The 16,934-nt window shown below is 42.0% G+C and overlaps 11 non-coding genes across 11 annotated transcripts; 4 read left to right on the forward strand and 7 right to left on the reverse strand.

Annotated features, from left to right (window-relative positions):
- The first annotated feature begins 1,293 nt into the window (after nucleotides 1–1,293).
- On the forward strand, nucleotides 1,294–1,367 carry TRNAT-AGU (transfer RNA threonine (anticodon AGU)). The gene has a single exon. It is a non-coding gene; the product is annotated as a tRNA-Thr (tRNA).
- A 550-nt stretch (nucleotides 1,368–1,917) lies between these two features.
- Nucleotides 1,918–1,999, reverse strand: TRNAS-UGA (transfer RNA serine (anticodon UGA)). The gene has a single exon. It is a non-coding gene; the product is annotated as a tRNA-Ser (tRNA).
- Nucleotides 2,000–4,047: 2,048 nt separating this feature from the next.
- On the reverse strand, nucleotides 4,048–4,129 carry TRNAS-UGA (transfer RNA serine (anticodon UGA)). Its single transcript has one exon. It is a non-coding gene; the product is annotated as a tRNA-Ser (tRNA).
- Nucleotides 4,130–5,552: 1,423 nt separating this feature from the next.
- TRNAT-AGU (transfer RNA threonine (anticodon AGU)) lies at nucleotides 5,553–5,626 on the forward strand. The gene has a single exon. It is a non-coding gene; the product is annotated as a tRNA-Thr (tRNA).
- A 550-nt stretch (nucleotides 5,627–6,176) lies between these two features.
- Nucleotides 6,177–6,258, reverse strand: TRNAS-UGA (transfer RNA serine (anticodon UGA)). Its single transcript has one exon. It is a non-coding gene; the product is annotated as a tRNA-Ser (tRNA).
- Nucleotides 6,259–8,306: 2,048 nt separating this feature from the next.
- On the reverse strand, nucleotides 8,307–8,388 carry TRNAS-UGA (transfer RNA serine (anticodon UGA)). The gene has a single exon. It is a non-coding gene; the product is annotated as a tRNA-Ser (tRNA).
- Nucleotides 8,389–9,810: 1,422 nt separating this feature from the next.
- Nucleotides 9,811–9,884, forward strand: TRNAT-AGU (transfer RNA threonine (anticodon AGU)). Its single transcript has one exon. It is a non-coding gene; the product is annotated as a tRNA-Thr (tRNA).
- Nucleotides 9,885–10,435: 551 nt separating this feature from the next.
- On the reverse strand, nucleotides 10,436–10,517 carry TRNAS-UGA (transfer RNA serine (anticodon UGA)). Its single transcript has one exon. It is a non-coding gene; the product is annotated as a tRNA-Ser (tRNA).
- Nucleotides 10,518–12,563: 2,046 nt separating this feature from the next.
- TRNAS-UGA (transfer RNA serine (anticodon UGA)) lies at nucleotides 12,564–12,645 on the reverse strand. The gene has a single exon. It is a non-coding gene; the product is annotated as a tRNA-Ser (tRNA).
- Nucleotides 12,646–14,068: 1,423 nt separating this feature from the next.
- Nucleotides 14,069–14,142, forward strand: TRNAT-AGU (transfer RNA threonine (anticodon AGU)). Its single transcript has one exon. It is a non-coding gene; the product is annotated as a tRNA-Thr (tRNA).
- A 551-nt stretch (nucleotides 14,143–14,693) lies between these two features.
- TRNAS-UGA (transfer RNA serine (anticodon UGA)) lies at nucleotides 14,694–14,775 on the reverse strand. The gene has a single exon. It is a non-coding gene; the product is annotated as a tRNA-Ser (tRNA).
- Nucleotides 14,776–16,934: the final 2,159 nt, after the last annotated feature.

Genomic DNA, 16,934 nt, shown 5'->3' on the forward strand with positions numbered 1-16,934 from the left:
TGTGTTCTCTGGAGAATCACAGAAGAAGGCGCAGCAACGGTCCAGTTCTATGAAAGTGAAGGGAGAGGCAGGTATGAGAGATTGGGTAAGGAGTACAGAGAAAAAGGTACAGGAAGTGAAGGGTTAAGGATTGAGAGCCCAGTGAGTGACAGTGTGTGGTATGGATTAAGCTCGGGTGTGAGATGAACCTGCATAGCATTGAGCATGCGAGTGCTACCAAGCCGAGACCAGTACCTTTCTGGATTAGTGTGGCAGATGGGAGGGTCTGCCGATGATTCTTGCCTTCAATCCATCTTTTCTGGGGAGTGATGGTCGTGCAGCTCTTGTTATTGAAGCACGTTCAGTGCAGCTCATTAAATACTATCTGTGTTCTTTGGTGATGCTCCCCGGTGTGTGCGAATTGGTGCAGGATTATTGGAGCGCTTCAATGTCTTGTCCTGAAACTATGGCGGGTCAGCAATGGCCTGTCTGTCTGTCTATTCAATGTCTCTGTGTACAGTCACTGCCTCTTCAGTTTCAATAGAACTCCTTTAGAATCACATTATGCTTTGGCCGGTTAGGTCAGTTGGTTAGAGCATGGTGCTAGTAACACCAAGGCTGTGAGTTCGATCTCCGTACGGGCAACACCTTTTCCATAAAGTAGAAAAGAAATCCATTAAAAAACAAGGCTATAAAAACACCATATAGGGTTGTTGTTTATTCTGGTAATTTACTGAGCTCTGGTGGCTGATGTTTGGACCAGGACCAGGGTGAGTATTGCTATAGCCATGTAAAGGGCACTGCGGGCTATCAGCCCTCCTTGCTGTGATACCCGCCTCTGCCAAGTTTTCTTGGGTCTCTCAAAGTGCACTTTGTGAAGCGCTGTTTGAACATGGACGTGTCACTGAGGTGACACTTTCTCTCCGTGAGTTGCGGTTCCTCTGCTTCTTGGTGGGATGTCCAGAGGTCACGAGAGGTGAAGGAAAGAGCACATGGGTAATGTAGGCATCAGGAATGATCTTGTGTATATTGGTGACCTTTAAATAATTGTAATCTGGTTTAGTTTAACGAATGCATTGAGCCCCTGGCCCATCAGTGTAAAACTTTAGAAAATAAATACAGATACGTACGTATAATGATATTAGTTTTTCATGACCCTCTTTGTAATATTTCCATCTTAATATCAGATTTTTCTTCTCCATTTTCTTTTCGGTAGCAGCTGAAAAACATCAAATCTTTCAAGACAGAAAAATATGCAGGGCCTCACAGTGACACCAGGACAGAAGGTACAGTGGTGAGTCGTGAAACAGAGTAGGTGCTGTGGCTTAGTTGGTTAAAGCGCCTGTCTAGTAAACAGGAGATCCTGAGTTCGAATCTCAGCAGTACCTTTTGTTTTACACAACCTCATAGAAGAGGTACTGTTAGATAATAGACTCATTCTTTGTAAACCCAGTTGGTCCTATTATATTTAGGGCTCCCGGTTTTATGGTGTTTATTTTTTGACATTTCCGTCTGTATTTATCCATATTTAATTTGTTGTCAACTTTATCTGTATTCATCCATATTTATTATGGGTTTTGTGAGAAAAATAAAGCTGAAACTGGTATATTTCCATATTTATTTAACCAATAAATATGCAGCCATGCTTTAATGTCTGCCAGGTGTTAGTGATATGAACAAATGCAGAAGATAAATCAATTCATTTATATGAGAGTATGCGCATTTCAGTATCAGTTTGGTTTTGTGAAGTGAAAAGATGTTTTTAAGCTGCACTGCCATCAAAGTACAACATGGGAAGCAGTAATGCAAGCTTCAAACAACAGGTGCAGCACACTTGGCACAAGAGTAGCAAAGACACAATTATGCGGATATGCAGATGTTTACGAACCACATAATTAGTTTCCATGTCAAAATGTAATGACATAATAAAAAGGAAAGCGTAGTCGGCAGGATTCGAACCTGCGCAGGGACACCCCAATGGATTTCAAGTCCATCACCTTAACCACTCAGCCACGACTACACCTTTCAAGTTGTGCACTCGCTCATAAATAAGCTGTAATGTGGTCTATGGTATGGGTAAAAGATGTTAGTTAATGAAGGGAAGGCGCAGACAATATTGAGCACATAATCTTCTTTATAAGGTTATAAACTGTGTTCTCTGGAGAATCACAGATGAAGGCGCAGCAAGGGTCCAGTTCTATGAAAGTGAAGGGAGGGGCAGGTATGAGAGATTGGGTAAGGAGTACAGAGAAAAAGGTACAGGAAGTGAAGGGTTAAGGATTGAGAGCCCAGTGAGTGACAGTGTGTGGTATGGATTAAGCTCGGGTGTGAGATGAACCTGCATAGCATTGAGCATGCGAGTGCTACCAAGCCGAGACCAGTACCTTTCTGGATGAGTGTGGCAGATGGGAGGGTCTGCGGATGATTCTTGCCTTCAATCCATCTTTTCTTGGGAGTGATGGTCGTGCAGCTCTTGTTATTGAAGCACGTTCAGTGCAGCTCATTAAATACTATCTGTGTTCTTTGGTGATGCTCCCCGGTGTGTGCGAATTGGTGCAGGATTATTGGAGCGCTTCAATGTCTTGGCCTGAAACTATGATGGGTCAGCAATGGCCTGTCTGTCTGTCTATTCAATGTCTCTGTGTACAGTCACTGCCTCTTCAGTTTCAATAGAACTCCTTTAGTATCACATTATGCTTTGGCCGGTTAGGTCAGTTGATTAGAGCATGGTGCTAGTAACACCAAGGCTGTGAGTTCGATCTCCGTACGGGCAACACCTTTTCCATAAAGTAGAAAAGAAATCCATTAAAAAACAAGGCTATAAAAACACCATAGAGGGTTGTTGTTTATTCTGGTAATTTACTGAGCTCTGGTGGCTGATGTTTGGACCAGGACCAGGGTGAGTATTGCTATAGCCATGTAAAGGGCACTGCGGGCTATCAGCCCTCCTTGCTGTGATACCCGCCTCTGCCAAGTTTTGTTGGGTCTCTCAAAGTGCACTTTGTGAAGCGCTGTTTGAACATGGAAGTGTCACTGAGGTGACACTTTCTCTCCGTGAGTTGCGGTTCCTCTGCTTCTTGGTGGGATGTCCAGAGGTCACGAGAGGTGAAGGAAAGAGCACATGGGTAATGTAGGCATCAGGAATGATCTTGTGTATATTGGTGACCTTTAAATAATTGTAATCTGGTTTAGTTTAACGAATGCATTGAGCCCCTGGCCCATCAGTGTAAAACTTTAGAAAATAAATACAGATACGTACGTATAATGATATTAGTTTTTCATGACCCTCTTTGTAATATTTCCATCTTAATATCTGATTTTTCTTCTCCATTTTCTTTTCGGTAGCAGCTGAAAAATATCAAATCTTTCAAGACAGAAAAATATGCAGGGCCTCACAGTGACACCAGGACAGAAGGTACAGCGGTGAGTCGTGAAACAAAGTAGGTGATGTGGCTTAGTTGGTTAAAGCGCCTGTCTAGTAAACAGGAGATCCTGAGTTCGAGTCTCAGCAGTACCTTTTGTTTTACACAACCTCATAGAAGAGGTACTGTTAGATAATAGACTCATTCTTTGTAAACCCAGTTGGTCCTATTATATTAAGGGCTCCCGGTTTTATGGTGTTTATGTTTTTGACATTTCCGTCTGTATTTATCCATATTTAATTTGTTGTCAACTTTATCTGTATTCATCCATATTTATTATGGGTTTTGTGAGAAAAATAAAGCTGAAACTGGTATATTTCCATATTTATTTAACCAATAAATATGCAGCCATGCTTTAATGTCTGCCAGGTGTTAGTGATATGAACAAATGCAGAAGATACATCAATTCACTTATATGAGAGTATGCGCATTTCAGTATAAGTTTGGTTTTGTGAAGTGCAAAGATGTTTTTAAGCTGCACTGCCATCAAAGTACAACATGGGAAGCAGTAATGCAAGCTTCAAACAACAGGTGCAGCACACTTAGCACAAGAGTAGCAAAGACACAATTATGCGGATATGCAGATGGTTACGAACCACATAATTAGTTTCCACGTCAAAATGTAATGACATAATAAAAAGGAAAGCGTAGTCGGCAGGATTCGAAACTGCGCGGTGAGACACCAATGGATTTCAAGTCCATCGCCTTAACCACTCGGCCACGACTACACCTTTCAAGATGTGCACTCACTCATAAATAAGCTGTAATGTGGTCTATAGTATGGGTAAAAGATGTTAGTTAATGAAGGGAAGGCGCAGACAATATTGAGCACATAATCTTCTTTATAAGGTTATAAACTGTGTTCTCTGGAGAATCACAGAAGAAGGCGCAGCAAGGGTCCAGTTCTATGAAAGTGAAGGGAGGGGCAGGTATGAGAGATTGGGTGAGGAGTACAGAGAAAAAGGTACAGGAAGTGAAGGGTTAAGGATTGAGAGCCCAGTGAGTGACAGTGTGTGGTATGGATTAAGCTCGGGTGTGAGATGAACCTGCATAGCATTGAGCATGCGAGTGCTACCAAGCCGAGACCAGTACCTTTCTGGATGTGTGTGGCAGATGGGAGGGTCTGCGGATGATTCTTGCCTTCAATCCATCTTTTCTGGGGAGTGATGGTCGTGCAGCTCTTGTTATTGAAGCACGTTCAGTGCAGCTCATTAAATACTATCTGTGTTCTTTGGTGATGCTCCCCGGTGTGTGCGAATTGGTGCAGGATTATTGGAGCGCTTCAATGTCTTGGCCTGAAACTATGATGGGTCAGCAATGGCCTGTCTGTCTGTCTATTCAATGTCTCTGTGTACAGTCACTGCCTCTTCAGTTTCAATAGAACTCCTTTAGTATCACATTATGCTTTGGCCGGTTAAGTCAGTTGGTTAGAGCATGGTGCTAGTAACACCAAGGCTGTGAGTTCGATCTCTGTACGGGCAACACCTTTTCCATAAAGTAGAAAAGAAATCCATTAAAAAACAAGGCTATAAAAACACCATATAGGGTTGTTGTTTATTCTGGTAATTTACTGAGCTCTGGTGGCTGATGTTTGGACCAGGACCAGGGTGAGTATTGCTATAGCCATGTAAAGGGCACTGCGGGCTATCAGCCCTCCTTGCTGTGATACCCGCCTCTGCCAAGTTTTCTTGGGTCTCTCAAAGTGCACTTTGTGAAGCGCTGTTTGAACATGGACGCGTCACTTAGGTGACACTTTCTCTCCGTGAGTTGCGGTTCCTCTGCTTCTTGGTGGGATGTCCAGAGGTCACGAGAGGTGAAGGAAAGAGCACATGGGTAATGTAGGCATCAGGAATGATCTTGTGTATATTGGTGACCTTTAAATAATTGTAATCTGGTTTAGTTTAACGAATGCATTGAGCCCCTGGCCCATCAGTGTAAAACTTTAGAAAATAAATACAGATACGTACGTATAATGATATTAGTTTTTCATGACCCTCTTTGTAATATTTCCATCTTAATATCAGATTTTTCTTCTCCATTTTCTTTTCGGTAGCAGCTGAAAAACATCAAATCTTTCAAGACAGAAAAATATGCAGGGCCTCACAGTGACACCAGGACAGAAGGTACAGTGGTGAGTCGTGAAACAGAGTAGGTGCTGTGGCTTAGTTGGTTAAAGCGCCTGTCTAGTAAACAGGAGATCCTGAGTTCGAATCTCAGCAGTACCTTTTGTTTTACACAACCTCATAGAAGAGGTACTGTTAGATAATAGACTCATTCTTTGTAAACCCAGTTGGTCCTATTATATTTAGGGCTCCCGGTTTTATGATGTTTATTTTTTGACATTTCCGTCTGTATTTATCCATATTTAATTTGTTGTCAACTTTATCTGTATTCATCCATATTTATTATGGGTTTTGTGAGAAAAATAAAGCTGAAACTGGTATATTTCCATATTTATTTAACCAATAAATATGCAGCCATGCTTTAATGTCTGCCAGGTGTTAGTGATATGAACAAATGCAGAAGATAAATCAATTCATTTATATGAGAGTATGCGCATTTCAGTATCAGTTTGGTTTTGTGAAGTGAAAAGATGTTTTTAAGCTGCACTGCCATCAAAGTACAACATGGGAAGCAGTAATGCAAGCTTCAAACAACAGGTGCAGCACACTTGGCACAAGAGTAGCAAAGACACAATTATGCGGATATGCAGATGTTTACGAACCACATAATTAGTTTCCACGTCAAAATGTAATGACATAATAAAAAGGAAAGCGTAGTTGGCAGGATTCGAACCTGCGCAGGGAGACCCCAATGGATTTCAAGTCCATCGCCTTAACCACTCAGCCACGACTACACCTTTCAAGATGTGCACTCGCTCATAAATAAGCTGTAATGTGGTCTATAGTATGGGTAAAAGATGTTAGTTAATGAAGGGAAGGAGCAGACAATATTGAGCACATAATCTTCTTTATAAGGTTATAAACTGTGTTCTCTGGAGAATCACAGAAGAAGGCGCAGCAAGGGTCCAGTTCTATGAAAGTGAAGGGAGGGGCAGGTATGAGAGATTGGGTAAGGAGTACAGAGAAAAAGGTACAGGAAGTGAAGGGTTAAGGATTGAGAGCCCAGTGAGTGACAGTGTGTGGTATGGATTAAGCTCGGGTGTGAAATGAACCTGCATAGCATTGAGCATGCGAGTGCTACCAAGCCGAGACCAGTACCTTTCTGGATGAGTGTGGCAGATGGGAGGGTCTGCGGATGATTCTTGCCTTCAATCCATCTTTTCTGGGGAGTGATGGTGGTGCAGCTCTTGTTATTGAAGCACGTTCAGTGCAGCTCATTAAATACTATCTGTGTTCTTTGGTGATGCTCCCCGGTGTGTGCAAATTGGTGCAGGATTATTGGAGGGCTTCAATGTCTTGGCCTGAAACTATGATGGGTCAGCAATGGCCTGTCTGTCTGTCTATTCAATGTCTCTGTGTACAGTCACTGCCTCTTCAGTTTCAATAGAACTCCTTTAGTATCACATTATGCTTTGGCCGGTTAGGTCAGTTGGTTAGAGCATGGTGCTAGTAACACCAAGGCTGTGAGTTCGATCTCCGTACGGGCAACACCTTTTCCATAAAGTAGAAAAGAAATCCATTAAAAAACAAGGCTATAAAAACACCATATAGGGTTGTTGTTTATTCTGGTAATTTACTGAGCTCTGGTGGCTGATGTTTGGACCAGGACCAGGGTGAGTATTGCTATAGCCATGTAAAGGGCACTGCGGGCTATCAGCCCTCCTTGCTGTGATTCCCGCCTCTGCCAAGTTTTCTTGGGTCTCTCAAAGTGCACTTTGTGAAGCGCTGTTTGAACATGGACGCGTCACTTAGGTGACACTTTCTCTCCGTGAGTTGCGGTTCCTCTGCTTCTTGGTGGGATGTCCAGAGGCCACGAGAGGTGAAGGAAAGAGCACATGGGTAATGTAGGCATCAGGAATGATCTTGTGTATATTGGTGACCTTTAAATAATTGTAATCTGGTTTAGTTTAATGAATGCATTGAGCCCCTGGCCCATCAGTGTAAAACTTTAGAAAATAAATACAGATACGTACGTATAATGATATTAGTTTTTCATGACCCTCTTTGTAATATTTCCATCTTAATATCAGATTTTTCTTCTCCATTTTCTTTTCGGTAGCAGCTGAAAAATATCAAATCTTTCAAGACAGAAAAATATGCAGGGCCTCACAGTGACACCAGGACAGAAGGTACAGTGGTGAGTCGTGAAACAGAGTAGGTGCTGTGGCTTAGTTGGTTAAAGCACCTGTCTAGTAAACCGTAGATCCTGAGTTCGAATCTCAGCAGTACCTTTTGTTTTACACAACCTCATAGAAGAGGTACTGTTAGATAATAGACTCATTCTTTGTAAACCCAGTTGGTCCTATTATATTTAGGGCTCCCGGTTTTATGGTGTTTATTTTTTTGACATTTCCGTCTGTATTTATCCATATTTAATTTGTTGTCAACTTTATCTGTATTCATCCATATTTATTATGGGTTTTGTGAGAAAAATAAAGCTGAAACTGGTATATTTCCATATTTATTTAACCAATAAATATGCAGCCATGCTTTAATGTCTGCCAGGTGTTAGTGATATGAACAAATGCAGAAGATAAATCAATTCACTTATATGAGAGTATGCGCATTTCAGTATCAGTTTGGTTTTGTGAAGTGAAAAGATGTTTTTAAGCTGCACTGCCATCAAAGTACAACATGGGAAGCAGTAATGCAAGCTTCAAACAACAGGTGCAGCACACTTGGCACAAGAGTAGCAAAGACACAATTATGCGGATATGCAGATGTTTACGAACCACATAATTAGTTTCCACGTCAAAATGTAATGACATAATAAAAAGGAAAGCGTAGTCGGCAGGATTCGAACCTGCGCGGGGAGACCCCAATGGATTTCAAGTCCATCGCCTTAACCACTCGGCCACGACTACACCTTTCAAGATGTGCACTCACTCATAAATAAGCTGTAATGTGGTCTATAGTATGGGTAAAAGATGTTAGTTAATGTAGGGAAGGCGCAGACAATATTGAGCACATAATCTTCTTTATAAGGTTATAAACTGTGTTCTCTGGGAATCACAGAAGAAGGCGCAGCAAGGGTCCAGTTCTATGAAAGTGAAGGGATGGGCAGGTATGAGAGATTGGGTAAAGAGTACAGAGAAAAAGGTACAGGAAGTGAAGGGTTAAGGATTGAGAGCCCAGTGAGTGACAGTGTGTGGTATGGATTAAGCTCGGGTGTGAGATTAACCTGCATAGCATTGAGCATGCGAGTGCTACCAAGCCGAGACCAGTACCTTTCTGGATGAGTGTGGCAGATGGTAGGGTCTGCGGATGATTCTTGCCTTCAATCCATCTTTTCTGGGGAGTGATGGTCGTGCAGCTCTTGTTATTGAAGCACGTTCAGTGCAGCTCATTAAATACTATCTGTGTTCTTTGGTCATGCTCCCCGGTGTGTGCGAATTGGTGCAGGATTATTGGAGCGCTTCAATGTTTTGGCCTGAAACTATGATGGGTCAGCAATGGCCTGTCTGTCTGTCTATTCAATGTCTCTGTGTACAGTCACTGCCTCTTCAGTTTCAATAGAACTCCTTTAGTATCACATTATGCTTTGGCCGGTTAGGTCAGTTGGTTAGAGCATGGTGCTAGTATCACCAAGGCTGTGAGTTCGATCTCCGTACGGGCAACACCTTTTCCATAAAGTAGAAAAGAAATCCATTAAAAAACAAGGCTATAAAAACACCATATAGGGTTGTTGTTTATTCTGGTAATTTACTGAGCTCTGGTGGCTGATGTTTGGACCAGGACCAGGGTGAGTATTGCTATAGCCATGTAAAGGGCACTGCGGGCTATCAGCCCTCCTTGCTGTGATACCCGCCTCTGCCAAGTTTTCTTGGGTCTCTCAAAGTGCACTTTGTGAAGCGCTGTTTGAACATGGACGTGTCACTGAGGTGACACTTTCCCTCCGTAAGTTGTGGTTCCTCTGCTTCTTGGTGGGATGTCCAGAGGTCACGAGAGGTGAAGGAAAGAGCACATGGGTAATGTAGGCATCAGGAATGATCTTGTGTATATTGGTGACCTTTAAATAATTGTAATTTGGTTTAGTTTAACGAATGCATTGAGCTCCTGGCCCATCAGTGTAAAACTTTGGAAAATAAATACAGATACGTACGTATAATGATATTAGTTTTTCATGACCCTCTTTGTAATATTTCCATCTTAATATCAGATTTTTCTTCTCCATTTTCTTTTCGGTAGCAGCTGAAAAATATCAAAACTTTCAAGACAGAAAAATATGCAGGGCCTCACAGTGAGACCAGGACAGAAGGTACAGTGGTGAGCCGTGAAACAGAGTAGGTGCTGTGGCTTAGTTGGTTAAAGCGCCTGTCTAGTAAACAGGAGATCCTGAGTTCAAATCTCAGCAGTACCTTTTGTTTTACACAACCTCATAGAAGAGGTACTGTTAGATAATAGACTCATTCTTTGTAAACCCAGTTGGTCCTATTATATTTAGGGCTCCCGGTTTTATGGTGTTTATTTTTTTGACATTTCCGTCTGTATTTATCCATATTTAATTTCTTGTCAACTTTATCTGTATTCATCCATATTTATTATGGGTTTTGTGAGAAAAATAAAGATGAAACTGGTATATTTCCATATTTATTTAACCAATAAATATGCAGCCATGCTTTAATGTCTGCCAGGTGTTAGTGATATGAACAAATGCAGAAGATAAATCAATTCACTTATATGAGAGTATGCGCATTTCAGTATCAGTTTGGTTTTGTGAAGTGAAAAGATGTTTTTAAGCTGCACTGCCATCAAAGTACAACATGGGAAGCAGTAATGCAAGCTTCAAACAACAGGTGCAGCACACTTTGCACAAGAGTAGCAAAGACACAATTATGCGGATATGCAGATGTTTACGAACCACATAATTAGTTTCCACGTCAAAATGTAATGACATAATAAAAAGGAAAGCGTAGTCGGCAGGATTCGAACCTGCGCGGGGAGACCCCAATGGATTTCAATTCCATCGCCTTAACCACTCGGCCACGACTACACCTTTCAAGATGTGCACTCACTCATAAATAAGCTGTAATGTGGTCTATAGTATGGGTAAAAGATGTTAGTTAATGTAGGGAAGGCACAGACAATATTGAGCACATAATCTTCTTTATAAGGTTATAAACTGTGTTCTCTGGGAATCACAGAAGAAGGCGCAGCAAGGGTCCAGTTCTATGAAAAGAAGGGATGGGCAGGTATGAGAGATTGGGTAAGGAGTACAGAGAAAAAGGTACAGGAAGTGAAGGGTTAAGGATTGAAAGCCCAGTGAGTGACAGTGTGTGGTATGGATTAAGCTCGGGTGTGAGATGAACCTGCATAGCATTGAGCATGCGAGTGCTACCAAGCCGAGACCAGTACCTTTCTGGATGAGTGTGGCAGATGGGAGGGTCTGCGGATGATTCTTGCCTTCAATCCATCTTTTCTGGGGAGTGATGGTCGTGCAGCTCTTGTTATTGAAGCACGTTCAGTGCAGCTCATTAAATACTATCTGTGTTCTTTGGTGATGCTCCCCGGTGTGTGCGAATTGGTGCAGGATTATTGGAGCACTTCAATGTCTTGGCCTGAAACTATGATGGGTCAGTAATGGCCTGTCTGTCTGTCTATTCAATGTCTCTGTGTACAGTCACTGCCTCTTCCGTTTCAATAGAACTCCTTTAGTATCACATTATGCTTTGGCCGGTTAGGTCAGTTGGTTAGAGCATGGTGCTAGTAACACCAAGGCTGTGAGTTCGATCTCCGTACGGGCAACACCTTTTCCGTAAAGTAGAAAAGAAATCCATTAAAAAACAAGGCTATAAAAACACCATATAGGGTTGTTGTTTATTCTGGTAATTTACTGAGCTCTGGTGGCTGATGTTTGGACCAGGACCAGGGTGAGTATTGCTATAGCCATGTAAAGGGCACTGCGGGCTATCAGCCCTCCTTGCTGTGATACCCGCCTCTGCCAAGTTTTCTTGGGTCTCTCAAAGTGCACTTTGTGAACCGCTGTTTGAACATGGACGCATCACTTAGGTGACACTTTCTCTCCGTGAGTTGCGGTTCCTCTGCTTCTTGGTGGGATGTCCAGAGGCCACAAGAGGTGAAGGAAAGAGCACATGGGTAATGTAGGCATCAGGAATGATCTTGTGTATATTGGTGACCTTTAAATAATTGTAATCTGGTTTAGTTTAACGAATGCATTGAGCCCCTGGCCCATCAGTGTAAAACTTTAGAAAACAAATACAGATACGTACGTATAATGATATTAGTTTTTCATGACCCTCTTTGTAATATTTCCATCTTAATATCAGATTTTTCTTCTCCATTTTCTTTTCGGTAGCAGCTGAAAAATATCAAATCTTTCAAGACAGAAAAATATGCAGGGCCTCACAGTGACACCAGGACAGAAGGTACAGTGGTGAATCGTGAAACAGAGTAGGTGCTGTGGCTTAGTTGGTTAAAGCGCCTGTCTAGTAAACCGTAGATCCTGAGTTCGAATCTTAGCAGTACCTTTTGTTTTACACAACCTCATAGAAGAGGTACTGTTAGATAATAGACTCATTGTTTGTAAACCCAGTTGGTCCTATTATATTTAGGGCTCCCGGTTTTATGGTGTTTATTTTTTTGACATTTCCGTCTGTATTTATCCATATTTAATTTGTTGTCAACTTTATCTGTATTCATCCATATTTATTATGGGTTTTGTGAGAAAAATAAAGATGAAACTGGTATATTTCCATATTTATGTAACCAATAAATATGCAGCCATGCTTTAATGTCTGCCAGGTGTTAGTGATATGAACAAATGCAGAAGATAAATCAATTCACTTATATGAGAGTATGCGCATTTCAGTATCAGTTTGGTTTTGTGAAGTGAAAAGATGTTTTTAAGCTGCACTGCCATCAAAGTACAACATGGGAAGCAGTAATGCAAGCTTCAAACAACAGGTGCAGCACACTTAGCACAAGAGTAGCAAAGACACAATTATGCGGATATGCAGATGTTTACGAACCACATAATTAGTTTCCACGTCAACATGTAATGACATGATCGAAAGGAAAGCGTAGTCGGCAGGATTCGAACCTGCATGGGGAGACCCCAATGGATTTCAAGTCCATCGCCTTAACCACTCGGCCACGACTACATCTTTCAAGATGTGCACTCACTCATAAATAAGCTGTAATGTGGTCTATAGTATGGGTAAAAGATGTTAGTTAATGAAGGGAAGTCGCAGACAATATTGAGCACATTATCTTCTTTACAAGGTTATAAACTGTGTTCTCTGGAGAATCACAGAAGAAGGTGCAGCAATTGTCCAGTTCTATGAAAGTGAAGGGAGGGGCAGGTATGAGAGATTGGGTAAGGAGTACAGAGAAAAAGGTACAGGAAGTGAAGGGTTAAGGATTGAGAGCCCAGTGAGTGACAGTGTGTGGTATGGATTAAGCTCGGGTGTGAGATGAACCTGCATAGCATTGAGCATGCGAGTGCTACCAAGCCGAGACCAGTACCTTTCTGGATGAGTGTGGCAGATGGGAGGGTCTGCGGATGATTCTTGCCTTCAATCCATCTTTTCTGGGGAGTGATGGTCGTGCAGCTCTTGTTATTGAAGCACGTTCAGTGCAGCTCATTAAATACTATCTGTGTTCTTTGGTGATGCTCCCCGGTGTGTGCGAATTGGTGCAGGATTATTGGAGCGCTTCAATGTCTTGGCCTGAAACTATGATGGGTCAGCAATGGCCTGTCTGTCTGTCTATTCAATGTCTCTGTGTACAGTCACTGCCTCTTCAGTTTCAATAGAACTCCTTTAGTATCACATTATGCTTTGGCCGGTTAGGTCAGTTGGTTAGAGCATGGTGCTAGTAACACCAAGGCTGTGAGTTTGATCTCCGTACGGGCAACACCTTTTCCATAAAGTAGAAAAGAAATCCATTAAAAAACAAGGCTATAAAAACACCATATAGGGTTGTTGTTTATTCTGGTAATTTACTGAGCTCTGGTGGCTGATGTTTGGACCAGGACCAAGGTGAGTATTGCTATAGCCATGTAAAGGGCACTGCGGGCTATCAGCCCTCCTTGCTGTGATACCCGCCTCTGCCAAGTTTTCTTGGGTCTCTCAAAGTGCACTTTGTGAAGCGCTGTTTAAACATGGACGCGTCACTGAGGTGACACTTTCTCTCCGTGAGTTGCGGTTCCTCTGCTTCTTGGTGGGATGTCCAGAGGTCACGAGAGGTGAAGGAAAGAGCACATGGGTAATGTAGGCATCAGGAATGATCTTGTGTATATTGGTGACCTTTAAATAATTGTAATCTGGTTTAGTTTAACGAATGCATTGAGCCCCTGGCCCATCAGTGTAAAACTTTAGAAAATAAATACAGATACGTACGTATAATGATATTAGTTTTTCATGACCCTCTTTGTAATATTTCCATCTTAATATCAGATTTTTCTTCTCCATTTTCTTTTCGGTAGCAGCTGAAAAACATCAAATCTTTCAAGACAGAAAAATATGCAGGGCCTCACAGTGACACCAGGACAGAAGGTACAGTGGTGAGTCGTGAAACAGAGTAGGTGCTGTGGCTTAGTTGGTTAAAGCGCCTGTCTAGTAAACAGGAGATCCTGAGTTCGAATCTTAGCAGTACCTTTTGTTTTACACAACCTCATAGAAGAGGTACTGTTAGATAATAGACTCATTGTTTGTAAACCCAGTTGGTCCTATTATATTTAGGGCTCCCGGTTTTATGGTGTTTATTTTTTTGACATTTCCGTCTGTATTTATCCATATTTAATTTGTTGTCAACTTTATCTGTATTCATCCATATTTATTATGGGTTTTGTGAGAAAAATAAAGATGAAACTGGTATATTTCCATATTTATGTAACCAATAAATATGCAGCCATGCTTTAATGTCTGCCAGGTGTTAGTGATATGAACAAATGCAGAAGATAAATCAATTCACTTATATGAGAGTATGCGCATTTCAGTATCAGTTTGGTTTTGTGAAGTGAAAAGATGTTTTTAAGCTGCACTGCCATCAAAGTACAACATGGGAAGCAGTAATGCAAGCTTCAAACAACAGGTGCAGCACACTTAGCACAAGAGTAGCAAAGACACAATTATGCGGATATGCAGATGTTTACGAACCACATAATTAGTTTCCACGTCAAAATGTAATGACATGATCGAAAGGAAAGCGTAGTCGGCAGGATTCGAACCTGCATGGGGAGACCCCAATGGATTTCAAGTCCATCGCCTTAACCACTCGGCCACGACTACACCTTTCAAGATGTGCACTCACTCATAAATAAGCTTTAATGTGGTCTATAGTATAGGTAAAAGATGTTAGTTAACTTAAGAAGTGCCACGGGCCGATCTAATCGGCCCTGTGTTAAAAGCGAGAGTGCTCAGGCCGATCAGATCGGCCCAGGAGCTCACACTCATTTGGGAGCAGTTTCTCTCCTGCTGTGTCACTTGAAAATGAAAACTGGCCTCAAATGCCAATCTAGAACACAGCCCTCGTTCATTCCAAAGTAGTATTAGGCCATATTGTGACCCACTCACGGAGATTTCCTCACTTAAAACCAGTGGAGAAATCTTGTTCTCGGAATGAAAAGCAGCGTCAGCTGAAAGCTGCACTGGCCCCTGTTTACCAGTAGAGGGCGCAGGCAGCTCGGAGACATTGCTGAAATCTTCCGTAAGCCCCAGAGACAGTGCAGCAAGTGTGCGTGCTCGACGCGTCCACCGCTTCTGGCCTTGATCGGAAAACACCAAGAAACCAGTGCAGGTATGGCTCACTAAATAGCACCATTGAATTAGGTACTTTGATAAGTTTATTTCAAATTTCTCAATCGCTTTGAACATAAAATCAGAAGCGCCACCATTCAATTTATTCAGCTCCTTGGAGACACTCGGTTCTGAGCTCCTCCCTCCATTATAGTCATGTCTGTCCCAAGCCACAAAACTATTCCTTGGTACAGTTCACAATTGTAGCGTTTTCGAAAAAAAGAAAGGGGTTTTAAATGGACGTAATCTGTGTTATGTTCCGGGCCGATGAGGTACACACCGGAGAAAGTTAGAGAGACGATACACGACCGGCTGCAAAGGAAGCAAGGTTACAGCACAATAAATGAAAAACACTTCCCTCATTTCGCTGAACTACAATATCTGCAAGCTCTTGTCCATCGTCATGTTACAATCCTTAGCAAAAGCTTTGACGGTTATAACTGGGCCTGTAAAAGGCATTTGCACACTCGAGGGAGAAATGAAGGAGGCTGGTTGGCTTTGAGCACGTGTTTTTGCTTATCTGAAGATCTTCGCTTTCAAAAGCTACCCTTTTAAAAATTACACACCGCAGCATGCATTTTGTAAAATAACTACAAACAACTAATTTTACAATAAATGTGGCAGGCAAATTGCCGAAAACCATTTCTCCTTTGTTTTTTCCACTGGCCTCATTATAACTGTTCAGTAACACATAACAAGCCTCATAAGTTGTGTTTGGCGAATGGTGAAGATGATTTGTTCAGGAAGTAAGTCAAATGTCTGTTTTTCTTTCAGGCTTTTCATCGCTTTTTTGGCTGTGTGTCATTGCAAAGTCTGTGTTCACCTAATGCGCAACGTAATTTAATTCCCTCAGGCCTGCAGCGCAGCCCCTAACTCAGCACCATCTCTTATAAACCTCAAACTGCGCTCCTCTGCGTGTTCAAGCCAGAGGACTATTGTCCCCTACCCCTAAAACCATGCTTGAAAGTAGGGTGCTGGTCTCTACCGAAAGACCTGGTTTCACATATTCTAAACAATACACACGAGGAGACAGCAGCTCTCTCACGTTTTCTATGTCCACGGAAGATATACTGCTAAAGTCCTGGTGTTTCCTTTGATTTTTGGGGCTTGTAGTGCTATTTACCCCATTAGAAAACACGATTACAAGCCCCAGAATAATGAAAAAAGAGTGTACTGGAGTAGCACATTACACATGGCCCTAGGAAACATGGCAGGTAGGATGAGAGCATGCCTTGCAATGAAAAACGTGGTCCCATGGTTAAATGCCTGGCCTGCACCTCCAAGTAATAGTCACAGATGCCTGGAATCCATTTGTATTTCTTGTGCTGTTTGTGTGAATTTGTGAGTCTAGCCTATGTTAGTTGGGCCTGTGTCAATCTGCGCTGATTTATGAGTTTACTGGAGTAGGGTGGATGGTGAGAAAATGAAAACCTAGTGCACTTGTACAAAGGACGTTCAGTCCGAAATGTGTGAGTACAATGCTTTGAACCAGGATAAAGTCTCAAATGGTAAGTTTGGCCATGGAAACTCAACAGATTTCAGCATTTTGAGCATGTGTAGCAAGAGTAGAGTAAAATCACTTTACTGCATGGTTGCACATATTTTTTCATAATACCTTCTAATCCTGAACTATTTTTTGAAGGTACACCTTG

This window comes from Triturus cristatus, chromosome 4_2 (assembly GCF_964204655.1).
Source record: "Triturus cristatus chromosome 4_2, aTriCri1.1, whole genome shotgun sequence".
NCBI classification, from domain to species: domain Eukaryota; kingdom Metazoa; phylum Chordata; class Amphibia; order Caudata; family Salamandridae; genus Triturus; species Triturus cristatus.